Source organism: Cibotium barometz, chromosome 7 (genome assembly GCF_041138505.1).
Source record: "Cibotium barometz isolate CiBa-2024 chromosome 7, ASM4113850v1, whole genome shotgun sequence".
NCBI classification, from domain to species: Eukaryota; Viridiplantae; Streptophyta; class Polypodiopsida; order Cyatheales; family Cibotiaceae; genus Cibotium; species Cibotium barometz.
In genome coordinates, this window is record NC_141052.1 from 50800712 (window position 1) to 50817565 (window position 16854).

The following is a 16854-nucleotide window of genomic DNA, read 5'->3' on the forward strand; positions in this document are numbered from 1 at the left end:
CTATGTGTCCTAACCTTGTGTGTTTAGCTTGTGTATAAGGTGATCTTATGGGAGCTTCACAATGGAGAAGGTGAATCAGGGGATTCCACCTACGGCCTGGGTGGATGCTTTCTAGGAGTCCATGTGAGGGGGTAGAATCTCTCTCCAACCTAGTACATGGTAAAACACTTTGGTGAGGAAATGCCCAACCACTATCTTGGTCTAGGGATGCTTGCATTGGTATGATAGCTCATTGTGGTAGTACCCTACCTATTTGCAAATCCCTAGATCACTCACAACCATGCTAGTGTGTTGATTGTGCACTTGTTGTACCTGGTTGTTGGCCACTTCAAATGGGTGTAGATGGTCATACCTTGTGCTAGCAGGACACGTTATGGGCCTTAGAATATGTTCCCACTTTACTATGATGTGGGCCTTATGATATGTTCTTGATCTACTATGATGTGGGTTTCATTAGTGTCAATGATTCCATGCACATGCATACTTCTCCTCGTGCAAGACTTAAGTGTTCTTTATTTGGTGAATAAAATAGTAGGTCTCTTAGTTCTTACTTTCTTTATCTCAACACTAGGAGGTGAGTGTTTGCTACTTGCCTTTCTCTATCTCAACACTAGAAAGTTCAGTGTTTGTCTATAGGAACCCATCTGGTGGTACTATCCAATCCCTATCAAAGTGGCCTTTAGTCCCACACTTAAAAGCATGTATTAGGGGTATTATGGAGATTCCTATAATCTACCCTTTGGGAGAAGCATTCCCCTATATTGAGCCACTATGTCAATTTTCCCTGACAAATCATCTTGAGGATCTAGCATGAGACAAACTTGTGTGAATGGGGTTTGAGGGTGACAAATTCTTCCACTTACAACATATGAACTTGTCCTATGGTTGAAGTTATGGTCAGAAGGAAGGGACATTGACAAATCTCAATCTAAGGAATTCAACCCAAACAGCTATCTTCTTAGGCTAGGGTTTTTCAAGATGAAAACCTCGAAAGGCTGTTGTTTCTAATAGAGTAGGAGTTCCGAGGTACAACTCTTCTAAATATTACAAGTGACTCCATAGATGAAGCAAATATACCCAATGATCATAAATCTAATATGACAGACGTTGATGCCTCGCTTACCCCAAACATCCCTCACCCAATGAGTTAACACGTGAAGGGAGGGTCTTGAGCCATGGACAAAACCTATAATTGTTTGAGCAAACATCGAGAGAGTATTGTCTTCTACATCAGAGAGGCAATAAGAGGGACACGAGGCTTACCCGAGCCAGTTTCTCTCCAAAGTGAGAATAAGACGATCCGATCGAGCGAATTCCATAAATAAATAAATAAAAGTAGCTATTGCATGAATAAAAGATTTCTTTTGGCACACTCATGCCCATTGCAAGGGGAGTTAACTCGAGGCCTGACGCCTCTTTAAAAGTACTTGTGTTTATAATCACAAATTTTACCAAAAATTGACTTGGTTTTATAATCACAACCTTTAGAAATGATTCTATGAACTCATCATTAATGACTCTTGGCAAAAGCAAAGCGTACTCATCATTCTACGTCTCTATTAATTAATTAGTTCCCTTACACGCACTAATTAATTAATCGAGGCATAAGGTTTAAACCTTAATCGTTAAGGTTTAAACCGTGTTCTCAGGTTTCGCTTCTATGAACCACACGCCCTTTCGCTTTCCCTTCTCTCCCGCATCCTCTCTCTCACCGGCCTTTCGATTTCCCTTCTCTCCCGCATCCTCTCTCTCTCTCTCTCTCTCTCGTAGCCTTTCGCCCAGGATGAGTTGTGCGGTAAGCCGGTTCTCGAATGATTTTTCTCTTTTTTTTTAATCTCCCTATAGACACGTTAGCTGCCTACGGTTAATAAACCTAAAGAAAATTAAACCTAAGCGTAAGGTCCTGTTGCCTCAACTAATTAATTAATGCCAAAGAAAATTTGGCACCCATATTGGGAACTCACATAAAATAAAAACCTCCCAACAAGCCTTCAACATTAGAACTCATATATTTTTATGGCATGGTGACACCATAAGATGAAAATGATAAGGGTCTCAAGGGACCTCTTGTTCTATGTGTGAATACAATCTTTATGCAGTGTCTTATTCCCCTATGGTTTATCCCATTACTATCACATGCATACAACATACATGAAGACTAACAGGCCTCTTTAGTTCTTTGATAAACCTACTATGCACCAAGTCACATAAAGCAATACTTTGAGAATCATCTTATATTTTTAAAATATTTTAAACCATGTGTTTGAGTAATGTAACCCTTGCTTGCTTGACTCCAATATCATGCCCCATTATCTCAAGGATAAGAACATTGCACCATTCTATAACAACATGCTTTACAAGATTTTATAATCAATCTTTCAAAACATACAGCATGAAGGAGGTCAATAGCATGTGGTACTTAATCATTTCTTTTGAGCACACCACTAGAGAGTCCAAACACTTCTTTTCCTTTCACAAGACCCTAGTTACATCTCCTTGAAATGAGCAAGATGTTTTCTCAATTTACCTCTTTACTTCATGACTATTATTGCATAGCTCAACATTTTGTGCTTCCATTGACTTTAGCTTTGCATCATGAAGTTATTCCATTATCACTTATCATGACCATATGTCTTCATCACCCTATCGATCATATTGCTAAAGTTTCATCTCTTAACTATTTGTTGACCAAGTGATCACACTTTCTACTTACAATTTTCTTTAAGCCTCTGCACATGTAACTAAGTGTAGCCAACTACGATATCCTATAAATGCATGAAGTCGAGGATAATAGACACCAAACGGCTGAAATCGAGCGAATAACATTTTTGAGCAAGTGAAAATAGTTTAGGCTTTGAATCTATGTATGAAAATATAAAATCATATTGTTACTATGTGGTAAGATAAACACATAAAAATATGAGAAACAAAAGTTACCAAAACACAACCGTATATATAAACCAATCATCCCCAAAGAAAGTAGGCATACTCGAGAGATTTAAAGGATTTCACTAAAGAAACACCACGCACACCAAAACATTTACTTGCGTCCAACACCACAAAACAAGTCTCATGTCTCTTCATAATCCTATCTACATAAGTAGTGCTTGAGAGCTGTAAAAGAACACACCAAAGAAATAACACACACACACCAGAAAATTTACTTCTTTCCAACACCATAAAATAAGATTCATTTCTCTTCATAATTCTATCTACATAACTACTGCTAAATCCCCCATTCATCACCATGCCATATCGTCATGTGAAGTAGTGTGACCTATGGCCTGAGAGTGCTTGGAACAATTCGACCTTTGATAGAGCTACTTGGTGCATGAAGCAATGAGCATGTGCATCCAAGTTGAGCCCTTCAAGAACACAAAGTTAATGTGTTTACATGGAACATAAGTAAGATGTATGCTCTCTCGTTTTTGAAATTCCTCTCACAAGTGCAATGAGGCAGATTTGAAATCATGACTGAAAAGTTCACACCCTTGGCACGTGATCCTTAGGTGTTGACATAAAATACATGTGATTCATAATTTACACAAGATGACCGCTTCATGCACCGCTTCAGTGTTGAGAGTTTTTCCCTTTTCTATTTTGTCATGGAATTCTTTTGTCAACTACTCTCTCCAATCAAACAACCCTGCCATCTCTATATTTAGGGCACATACTACTAATTGTCCTTGGAGGGGTAGGGTGAATTCTCTAGCTCTTGGAGTGCAAGGCTCTTGACTCCAAAACAAATCCGTTTGTGGGAAGATATGTAATCTCACCATCGGTCAGACATGTTTCCAAGGCAACGGGCCACACACTAGGAGAGCGGTGGGGCCTGTGGCCCAAGCACCTAGGAAGTATCAACATCCTATGAGTGGGTATTAATGGTGTTGTAGAACCATTTGAAACCCTCCAAAGTACCACCAAGGTAACGACGACACGACCCCAAAAACCAAGCACAAGGTTTCCCTCCTACATAGATTTGCCAGTAGGATTGATTTATTTTCCACAACGCATCTTGTTCTCAAGTAACAATCCAAAGCATGTGACCATGTTGTGTGGCTCACTTCTACAAATAGCCCAAAAGGTCTTGTTAACATTTTCCTTGACAACATCTCCACTGAATTGCCTTTCCTGTGACTATCATTCTCCAAAACTACTCCAAGGGTTGTGAGCATGGGGCATTTATTATACGACGCATGCTACATTGCTCTATGTTAACTTTGTTGCATCTTACGTGAGTTGATGCCTGCCTCCTCCACTGTTGAATGTGTCAAATTCACTAGCTTCTTAGTAGAGGTTGTACTTATCATCTCCCCACTATAGAACTTGTTTCTTGTGCCCTCGAGGCATGGTCTAGTTCCCAATTACTTCCCTATAAGGTATGCGTTATAGTTTATACTTTACAAAACTACCATTGGTGGCAAGTCAACACCAGTCACTTTGCACAAGGAAATTTGATTTTTAAATCCTACACTAGTCCTTATGCTGGAGTGTTTTGCCTCAGTACAAACAACCCTTCCTCATTCTGTGTAAGAAACCAAGACCCCCAATGGAAGGCCCTCATATCCCACCATGTAAGATAAGCTTCCAAGTAGAGAATCTCCCCCTACACACCATGATTCTTTCTCAAAAAAATTTGCAGCTCTTGCTTGCACTGTTTGGCTACCATATCCATGCGAGCATTTCTCCATTTTTTGCACAGAATCTTGTAATCCTTGCGAGCAGGCACATATACATTTTCTTGTGTGATTGATCATGCTCTGCTCCAAGTGGAAAACACATGATCTTTCCTTGCCCTTCATAACCTTTTTAGCACCACCATCATATACATTATGCACAACTATCCAATTTGCACTAGCCTCATCTGCCATGAATCCTAAAAATTCAGGAGTTACAAAGCCACACTTCTTCACCACAGAATTCAACATCTTCTAGAACTCAATTTAGGCATACCTATCTTCCACTTTGAACTCACATATTGCTATTTTCAACAAGGTGAATCCACGTGTCTTGCAGATTGCCTTCAGGGTGCATTCTATTGACAAAGTCCAAGCTACTCCTAGGGCCTAGAGTGGACATTTTAAATACATGTGGTTGTTATTTAGTGTCTAGGAAATAGAATGCTGTGAATAAACATATATCTACATTAAATTTTATTTTTAAGATCTAGCACTACATCCAAGCCTTTTGCACAAACCAAACTTGCCTTTTCTGCATCTTCCAACATTTTTGAACCCTCCTTTTATCCGAAAGTAGAATCATAACATCTAGAAGCTCTTCCTCACCAAACTAGCATGGCTTACATCCCCATCACCTAATAACATTTTCAGTACTAGTTCTTGGGCCACAATAACCCCCAATTGTTTAGCACAGTAGTGAGAGGATTGAATTGTGCACATGTAGCAGTAGAGAGAGGAATGAATTATGCATGCATAGAAATATTTTCCTCCACACACTACCTCTTCTACCTTGATGAACCCTCTTCATATCGATGATCAAGAAAACTCAGATGCATAGCACATCTTGTGGTAGAAAAGTGGTCCCTAGGTATGCAATGGTAGATCACTACTGGAAAAGTCAGTATACATTCAGGCATCTCACCACAATGTCTACACGCCAAACTTCCATGCTCTATACCAACCATTCCTACTAAGAATGTTCTTTTCAATCTTCCTTTCCACCAAAGGGTAAAGAAAAGCAAGGTAGAAAACCATTAGTGGGTTTTGAAAAACCACAAAACCACCTTCCTCAATTTTAATCCTCTTCATAGTCCATCCGTATGGATTGAATCAACAAATTGAGGAGGTCAAATCTCTGATTTTAGAATTGCTAAACCTATCCTCTTCTCAATTTGTATAATAGAGGGTTCTAAATTTTCCTTTCCCCTTTCTCCAAAAGCGTGCTACGTAGCTGATTTCAAGAGAGGAAGGAAGATTAAAGTCTTTATATATATATATATATATTCTCCTTCAAATTTTCTCTCATCTTCCTCTATTCGACCGAACAGCAACGTGAATTTCGATAGTGGCGAGAAGGTAGACTTCGCAAGGTGGCTTGAATGGTGGTTGTTAGGGGCTAATTCAAACATGCAAGTTTTTAAGCTTTTCTTTACAAAGCTTCATAAAATAAAAAATATATAAGCTTTTCTTTAGGCTGGATAATGCGCTGATGGCGGGTTTTATATTTTCTCTCTTCTTCGTTTCCATACTGTGCTTCACAGTGGGTTGCCTGTTTCGTCAAGCTTTTGATAAAGCTTAGTAAGCTTTACTTCAGGTTTAGTAGAGCTTTTATTAAAGCTTACACTTAAAAGCTTTAAAACTCAAAGCTTTAATCTTTATAAAAGTTTAATAAAAAAAGGGGGGCTAGATATTATGCTGGTTCATAGCCGTGATGAAGAAGGTTATTAAAAAAGCAGCTTAATACAAAAGCTTTAACATAAAGCTTATATATATATATATATATTTAAAGAGGCATTACACGTGGGAATCATCATGAATATTTCTGAATCCTTCTGGCTTCGACTTTCCATCTCAATTATTTGTTTTCAAAATTTATGAACGGAAAGTAGGATTATATTTTTGACAATGATATTTTCTCTGAATATGGCATTTATTGACTTCTTCGACATACCAATAAATAAAGATGTTTAATCTCTGGGGATTAGTTTGAATTTATATTATGAATTGAAACTAACTTGTAGACTAGTATATGTAATATCTCTAATGATTTGCCAATTAAGTATTTGCCTTGTGTAATTTGATTACTTGCATAAAATAAAAAATGTTATTTGTCAATTCGTTTTCTTCTAACAAATATTTTGTAGTCCAACCTAGGTAAGTTTCTCCAATTTCAATAATTTTAATCATCAACAAATTAAAACATCACATATACTTGTGATATTTATGTCCTTTTAATGATGTATTTTATAGCAAAGCTATCCAACACTTGCAAGTAAGTTGCTACACTGTGTAACTTAGTAAATAATTTCTCTGATATTTCTATGTAAGCTTTATCTTTCAAACAATGATCAAGCACTTTCCAAGTAAGCTTCTCATTATTATCCTTGCAATAGTGAGCATGCTTTAAATATAATCTTGTTGTATTTAACAAGTATAATATTTTTAATTCAATTGTTAAATAAGTTCATAATTATATTAACTAATTGTTTGTAGGAAAATCGATTTCTTATAATATTCTTGGAAGGTCTCTTTTGTGGTCGTGAATACAAATAACCAGTTTCATATTGAATTCGATCATTCGATAAATTCACACCCCAACCTCGGCATCAACATTTTTTAAACCTAAAATCTCTCGAAAATTATTTGACACATCTCTTAATGACCATAACACAAGTATTGACACCAAGGTAGATGTTTCACAAAAAGCTAATAAACATGATTCAAAGAAATGTTACAGGTGTAACGAGATTGGACATATCGCATCAAATTGTCCACGGAAGTCAAAGTTTATTTCACTTGGACTCAATATGACCAATGATGATGAAGAAGAAGAATACCATGACGACTACTCTGACTCTTGAGATAACATATTTATTTCATTTGATTATTTAACACTTTTTGGTAAATTTTAAGGAGAGATTTTATGCATCAAAAGTAGAATTTCTTGAAGGAATTAGCCCTTCCATCTTGAGCTATACATTATGAATTTTTCACTATGTATTAGTATTGTGGTATGGGACACGAGATTAATCCTATGTGAAAGATTCTGATGTATTAGTATTGTGGTATGGGACACGAGATTAATCCTATGTGAAAGATTAATCCTATGTGAAAGATTCCGATGCATACTTATCTCTAAATCTATATGGGATAATTTATAATCGTATGGGACACTAGAATTTATTACACATAGAATTCCTTGATATAATGTATTTTATTATAATTAGAAAAGATACTTGAATTCATATAGTATACGACAATTGATTTCCTTTGCTTGCAATAAGCAAACATGCATCTGAGGCCAGTTGCTTATCCAAGCAGGAGGGACGTTACATAATGTCCACCCTTTAGTTGTACAGTGACGCTCGGCTGCTAGTGCGCCATCCTAGTGAATTGGTATCATGGGTGACTCCACATTAAATATTGGTTACCTAGTGGTATTGGCATAGCTCGAGACCATGCTTGATGGGTGTTGTTGAGGTGTAATAAGTAGTGCCATATGCTTGACAACTGTATTGTGGTCAAAGTGAAACAAGTGGACTATGCTAGAAAACTCCACATGATCGAAGTGAAACAAGTGGTTTATGCAATTGATGTGCTATGCTCATTGGAGTGTAACAAGTGGTAACTCACAACATGCTAGATGATGTGTATAATTACACTCTCATCATAGCGAAACAAGTGGTGAATATATGTTGTGTTTGTGCGTATCAACGTTTCATATTGGGATTAACTGTAGAGAAACGCAATTAATTGTGATATATTTATAGAAATAGGTGATGAGCAGTGTGTGTGTCACACATAAGGGATCTTGTCTATATCATATTATTTTTATTTGATGAGTGAGGGTCACCAATTCAGGTGTCGTATGAGTTTTAGTGTTGTAGTTCATGTTCACCCGAGCCTCTGAGCCATGCTAGATCAATGAACCTTTGAGTCTGTTTGTGGTATTCCATGGCCTTAAGGACCTCTAAGCCATGACTTTGTGCCTCTATGCCATGTTTGGACCTCTAAGTTTACCTTGCAGTTTATGACATGGATAGGTACGAGCATAACGTTGTTGTTGTAGCATTTTCTTCTACAAAAGTGAGGATAGTTGCTTCCTCAAATGGGAGGACGGTTGCTTGATTTAATGTGTTTAGAGATCAGCTTAATGGAATGTGCAAATGTGCACAAGGTTATTATATGTGTGAATGGGTACAATGTTATTTATGAGATATTTTTGTTGGCCACGTGCCAAATGTTTGTACAAATTATTTATGCATGCTTGTGTATGGTGTTGCTATATTCCTAGCACATATACTAATTTTTTTTTTGATTATTTACACTTAGTGTGTAAATAAGCTCTAGTGCTTGAGCTATTTTTGTAAAAGTGGAAAAGTAAGCCCATTTTTTTTGTACAACTATTAATAGCTCCTTGGGCTATTTATTGAATACAATTCTCAAAATACTCATCTCCTGGAAGTGGAGCTACAGGCATGAGGAGGGAGATTTCACCCAATCTTGTCTTGATGGTGATGTTATTCTATTTCTCTTGTTTTATGCTATGCTATGCTCTTTCATATCAATTTGATTCAAGTCTTTGCTTCAATGTTTGATGTATTTGTGAGTTTTTAATTATTTCTTCAAGAAGTACAAAAGGTCTCGTGACATCTATGTTGATCTGTTAATTATCACGGGTGATGATGGTGATAACATTCATGAGGTGAAGATGATTCTTAAGAAAAGGTTTAAAATGAAGGATTTGGGTGAGTTACAATACTTTGTTGATATAGATGTTAGATGATGTGATGGGGTTTAGCTTTTTTAGAGGTAGTATTCTTTAGGTATAGGATGATATAGTGTAAGATAATCTTAGTGCTATTAGAATAGAACATGATGGTGTCTGAAAATATAGGTGCTCTTTTAGAGGACCTTAGTGTGTATGTGTATAGATTACTTTACATGACTATCACTAGACTAGATTACAGCTATTTGGTTGGACTAGGATGAGTCAGTCTATGTAGGCCCTGAGTAAGCTACATTTAGATGCAGCTAGGAGTATACTCAGGTATAAAGACCATAGCATAGTATGGACTTTTCTATGAGATTGGATTATAGGTTACATGTGCATGGATACACATAGATGCAACTTGGGCTGGGAGTGTCTCAGAGAGGATATCTACCAATGACTTTATGTTTTCTTTTAGGAGTGTTGTAAGCTAGAGTAGCAAGAAGTGATAGATGGTTGCTTTGTTAAGTGCAGGGGCTGAGTACATGGGTAATTCTATGCTTGCTGAAATTTGTGGTGTCGTTGAGGGCATGGTATGAGTAGAGGACTAAGATCAAGAGCATGCAACCACATCATCACACTTGGAAATTATCCCACATGAGCACACCTATAAGTGGTGTACCTTCCTTATATAAAAAGGGTCATTTTCAAGCAATGAGCTCTCAAGCCTCTCTATGAGAACAAGTTTTCATCTTGTAAAACCTGGTTGTGCTTAAGGCAATCTTGATAAAGTCATTTAGGATTATCATTATATTGTTAATTAGGCTACACCCACCATAGGATTAGTGTTCTTTAATCAAAATAATTAGGGTTAAGGACACCATAACCATGCATGCTTGAGGATCCATGTTTAATATTTTGACATAGTATCAGAGCCACTCCTCTCTTCATGAGCTTCTCCACTAGCTTAGCTTTAGTCCTCTCTAATCATTTTTTAGTTTCTTAGTGTTAATAAATCTCATTAAGCTAATTATCCCCAAGCTTATCCACACACCTCCTTGTGGACCAAATTTGAAGAGCTTCATTCTCTCATTCTCTATTTCCTTATAGCCATTGCTTAATCCATTCAAGGAGCAACTTCATCACATTAAGGCATTGAACTTCACCAAAAGAATTAAGTAATTTCATCACCACATTGTTTTGTTGACTAGTTTTTTTTGCCATTCGGCCTATGTGCGTCGAATTGAGCTAAGAACCTTTAGGGGTACCTTAGCAATCGTATGAGCTATCTTTAACCAAAGTTTCACCCCCTATTTCATCCATGGGTCACAACACTAGAAGGAAAAACATGGTCACCCATTTTCTGACTAATGCACATGTTTAAGGGTTGTTTAAATTACTTCTTTCTACTCTAGCATTTACATCTAATCAAGGCAAAGAGCTCTATGCAAAAACCCCCATCAATATTCCTTTCCATGAGCTCAATGGATCCCTCCAAATTCCATTCATACTAATTACCTTGTTTTCTCACTAAACACAATCATTAAGTGGTGATTAGTTAAAATTGGGTTCAATCAAGAGTAAAAGTAATATCTTTGGGGTATATTCATTTTGTACAAACATAAACATTCATCATTTGTCATTTGCTTAGGTTTTGGAAAGCCTTTAGAGCAGATTTCACGGGATCACATAACTACTTGCAACAACATTCAAAATGCCACTCTTGTAAGCAATTAGACACTACCGAGAAAAAAACTCTGGTAAGAGCATTATCATGAATGTTGAGAAGTTCTATGGGGAAGTATTTTACAACTGGGCCACACAAATGAAGTATCTTCTCATGCACAAGAAGATATGAAAATTAATTAAGGAGAATACACCCACTAATCCAATGGATGATTGGACTAAAAAAGATGAACATGAACTATCATTAATTAGATTGCACTTGGGTACAAACCTTATTCTTCAAATCGATTCCAAAACCATAGCAAAACAAAAATGGAATGAGTTAAACTTAATATTTGGTTCCAAGGCCAAAAATCAAGAAATCCATTTGAAAATAGAATTTTATGGCTTAAAGATGGAATTTCATGAGTCACTAGCACAATTCATAAGCAAAACAAAAAGCATCATGACCTAATTGGATGGCATTGATGCAAAGATAGGTGAAAAGGATGGCATTTGTTGCCACACTTATAGAAAGCATGCCAAAGGAATACGATGCAGTAGTGACCACTCTAAAGAATTTACCTAAACCAACATATTAGGGTTGTATTTCATCCCTACTTGAAGAAGAGAAGAGGCTAATGAATTGAACACAAATTACAATAAGGGAATAAACATTCTACACCAACAAAGGCATAAAAGAATTCTACCAGCGCGAAAGCAAAGGACACTTTAAAAGAGAGTGCAAACTCAAACACAAACCCAAATGTGGACACTACAATAAACTTGGGCATAAGGAAGAAGAATACAGACTGAAGAACTAGGAAGAAAACTACATGGAGGCTTCAAAAGCAAAGAACAAATCCCTTGAGGAGCATCTCTTCTAAGCCAAAGCTACATCAACAAGCCTCACCACCTTAGCCCATGATTATAAAAGATCACCAAATGAGTGGACAGTCTTTTGCTTTTACCACACCTGACCATCTGAGGATAGCAATTTATGCACCAAGGGAGGTGATGACATATTGTAACACCACACTTGACCACCTTAAGTAGCATGTTACACTAAGAGGAAGTGATGGATATTTTGTAACTCACATCCAACCACCTTGCAGTAGCCTATACATCATGGCACCAAGGGGGCTGTTAAAATTTGTGGTGCCATTGAGGGCAAGGTATGAGTAGAGGACCAAGATCAAAGGAGAATGCAACGACATCACACTTGGACATTATCCCACATGAGCACATCTATAAGAGGTGTACCCTCCTCACATAAAAAGGGTCATTTTCAAGAAATGAATGCAAGCTACTCTCAAGCCTCTCTATGAGTACAAGTTTCCATCTTATAACTAATTGTTCTTGAGGCAAGCTTAAGTTGTTAGGATCGTCATTATGTTGTTAATTAGGCTACACCCACCATAGCTTTAGTGCTCTTTAATCATAATAATTAGGATTAAGAACACCATAGCCATGCATGCTTAAGGGTCCATGTTCAATCTTCTAAAAATGATAACATGTGAGGAAGCTTGGTTTCACAAGCTACTTATAGATATGGGTGATTCAATCGATAGGTAGATGTCATTATTTGTGACAATAGGAGTATCATACAATTGGCCAAGGACCTAGTGTATTATGATAGGGGGAAGCACATTAAGGAGATGCACATTATCATTTTATGAGGGAGAAGGTTCTAGCAATAAGTGATCTGGATTGGTCTATGGTGGCACATAGGATCAAGTGACTCTAGGTTCTTCACGAAGGCAATGTGATGTGGATTGGTCTATGGTGGCACATAGGATCAAGTGATTCTAGCTTCTTCACGAAGGCAATGTGTACAAAGAAACTTCATAGGTTTAGAAGCTTGGAGTGTAGGGTATGGAGTATAGTTCAAGGGGGAGTATTGAGATATCGAGCTCAACTAATGTGGATATGGATGTGGATATGGATGATAAGGTGCCTGGAAAACATCTTCTCACTTATTCCACTAGCATGGTTGATAAGATTATGGTTGATATTCCACTAGTGGTTTATAGGTTGTATGTCACTTTAGTTTTACTAGAGCTATGGCATAATTACAATGCCAGCTTATATTATTGGGTCCACACTATGGACCTTATATATTCTAGGGTAGAGTACTTTCTCTTAGATTTGAGAAAGGTCCACACTATGACAAAGGCTCATGCCATCTAATGAGTTCCCCTCTTCATTTCTTTCTAAGTTATTGATGTGTATCCTCCATACATCTTAAGTAGCATACAATTCACCCAAAGAGAAATGTCGTAGCTTCTCAAAACATAGGGTCATGTCAACAATCACAGGAACCAAACACACATAGCTCATAGTCAGCATCATGCAAAGTTAAATGGGAATTGTCAATGCTGTCTTCCAATGTAGAATAACTTGGAAAATCTGAGGCACGATCCACTATGTGTATGTGCATGACCTAAACTATGCACCCCTCCCCCTGATATGTAAATCCCTTTATATGTATGTGTGATCCTCCAAGATAAGAATATGATCAATAGGACTATCATAATCATCATCATCATTGAAGATTGACCAAGTATCCAAATATGAGAGATAAGTGGAATCATTATCTATAAAATTGCTAACCCTAGAATCTCCAAATTCAATGAAGTGATCCACATAGAGGTAGGATATATCTCCATCAATAATGGATCTAAGAAAATATCTAAGTCAAATGTGAAACTCTCTAGATCCATATCAATAATAATGTGTCTCCTATGAGATATCACCTCAATAAAATTAACATTACCCTCATACTGATCAATACACCTGATAGCTCAAATGTATGCACTATAAAATTGCTAACCCTAGAATCTCCAAATTCAATGAAGTGATCCACATAGAGGTAGGATATATCTCCATCCATAATGGATCTAAGAAAATATCTAAATCAAATGTGAAACTCTCTAGATCCATATCAATAATAATGTGTCTCCTATGAGATATCACCTCAATAAAATTAACATTACCCTCATACTGATCAATACACCTGATAGCTCAAATGTATGCACTATATCCACATAAACATTTCTAGGTAAGCTATGAGAACTATGAGTAGTGGTATCATCAATATCCCCACATGAAAAGCCCTAGAAGAATAGCTTGCTAGATCTAGTAGAAGAAACTTAGGTCTATTCTCATGTGTATCCCATGACTCCACATACGAAGTAACAGTAACCTTGTGTGTGCTAATGAATGCATCACTAATGTTAATCTGTAAGGTCACATTAGGGGAAATTTAGACTCAAATCGGGCCCTTTAAGGATTGCTACATATTCTCTCTCTACAAAAATGGGCACATGGTGAAATGTTTGCAAATCAAAAGTCTCATAATATGACATACTCTCCCATTATGCAATTGATTCTTACTCTTTCTAATCCTCTTACTAATCTCTCTTCCTAATGCATGCTAGTGAGTGTGTGTGAGTGAAGTGAGGTGAGAGGAGGGACGAGTACCCATAGTGCAATGCGGCGGTGTGACAACGCTCGCGGGATGAGTGAAATTGCTTCTCAAGGAGTTTTAGAGCTTGGAGACCTCAAGGGTTATGAGCTCGGCCATTGGAAAGATCCTCAAGACAATTTTGGTTCACTAGGTAATCTCTTTTTGGATGTGTTTCAAGGAGAGTTAGGGTGAGCTATAACATTTTTTGTGCCATTGTCGGGGAGCCATCCCTTGTCTTTTTCCATCATTTTTCCTCTAATCTATGCATTACCCATTTTCGATTATCTTTATTAATGGTTTCCCATGAAAAATATGTGGATTTGATGGTGATTTATGTGTGATTTGTTTTAGAATAGCTCTCTTTTTTGTTTTTGAAAAGAATGCCTTTTGCTTATTTTTTAGCTTAATTTGTTGTTTTTGTTGTTTTTATTGTGGTTTTTCATGTTCTTAGGGCTTGCACATAGTTCGTATTAGGCTCAGTTTTGCATCCATTGCATCAAAAATGCAATTTTTAGTGAATGTTAGATCTCTTTAGTGTTAAACATAGAACTAAAATAATTAATTTTAGTACAATTGTGTGTTTGTTGTTGAAATTGTTTGCATTAGAGTGTTAGCAAGCATTAGGAGTAGCTTAATCTTTCAAAAAAAATTTGAAAATCATTAAAAAATTAAATTTAACTAATTTCTCTTAATGGACTGGTTTTGTCATTAACGATGATTAATCTTGTTCAAGAGAGGCAAAGAATTTAGAAAATGTGTTAATTGGGGTCTAAATTGATCATATGAGTAGTCAAAATTGGTGTTTTTAAGTGTTTTGAGAGCATCTAGATGCATCAAAACACCTAATTACATCAATTGTTTCATTAATTGGAGAAATTTGACGGTCTTTGCTTAATGATGTGCTCAATTATGTGAATTAATTATGGATTAGTAGTTAATTCAAGCCCTTGATTAGTATAACACAGGGAAAGATTAGTGAAAGGATTAATCTTGGATTAATTCTTAATCACTTTTTTTACATAACTTATTAAGGATAATGAGCATTAAATGAGTAGACTCTCATGAGTTGTCAAATTGTGCATTTTGGGGGTAATTTATGAAGGGTGTAAAGAGTGTCATAAAAAGGTTGACTTTTTTGATTCCCACTTACCTTTTTGGAAAAATGCCCATATCTCCTTAATTTTAAATTTAAAAAAATCCCCCCCCCCAAAAAGAAAATTCGTATTTCCCACTAGATTCTATTTTTTTTAAAATGGTTCACGCCATGAACCATTTCTGCAACTTCACGGCGTGAAACCCTAAGGGTTCACGGCGTGAGATCCTTCGTTCACGTGGCTTAAAAAAAGTCAAATTTAACTTTTCATGAAGTCCGCTTCATGACGTGAACTGTTGAGGGTTCATGACGTGAGACCCTTTGTTCATGCGACAAAAAAAATGAATTTAATTTTTTCGTGAAGTTTGCTTCACGACGTGAATTGTTAAGGGTTCACGATGTGAGACTCTTCATTCACGCAGCCCAAAAAAATCAAATTTAATTTTTTCGTGAAGTCTGCTTCATGACGTGAACTGTTAAGGGTTCATGGCGTAAGACCCTTGGTTCACGTAGCAAAAAAAAGACCAAAATTTATAAAATTCATCAATTCCGCTTCACAGCGTGAACTGCACCTTGCTAGTTCACGACGTGAAAGGGGATCCATCGACTCTGAAAAACACCCGTATTTGGAGGCCTCTATCTCCTAAATCGTATATCCAATGAAGGCTCCAGGGCTCATCAAAAAGCTAATATCGAGCTCTTAAACTTTGTACATGGCCATCCGAAGTCAAAATCGATCATTTTGGCCTCCAACCAGCAGCCTCAAAATTTGACCCGAAAAATCAAAGCAAAAAACAACACAAAAACCACTGCAAATCGTAAAAAACAGCTCTAAAACGATGACAAACCATATTCAGGCTATTTTTGAGAATCTAGAAACTGGCTCGGGTAAGCCTCGTGTCCCTCTTATTGCCTCTCTGATGTGGAAGACAATACTATTTGGATGTTTACTCAAACAATTATAGGTTTTGTCCATGGCTCAAGACCCTCCCTTAACGTGTTAACTCATTGGGTGAAGGATGTTTGGGGTAAGCAAGGCATCAACGTCTGTCATATTAGATTTATGATCATTGGGTATATTTGCTTCATCTATGGAGTCACTTGTAATATTTAGAAGAGTTGTACCTCGGAACTCCTACTCTATTAGAAACAACAGCCTCTCGAGGTTTTCAACTTGAAAAACCCTAGCCTAAGAAGATAGCTGTTTGGGTTGAATTCCCTAGATTGAGATTTGTCA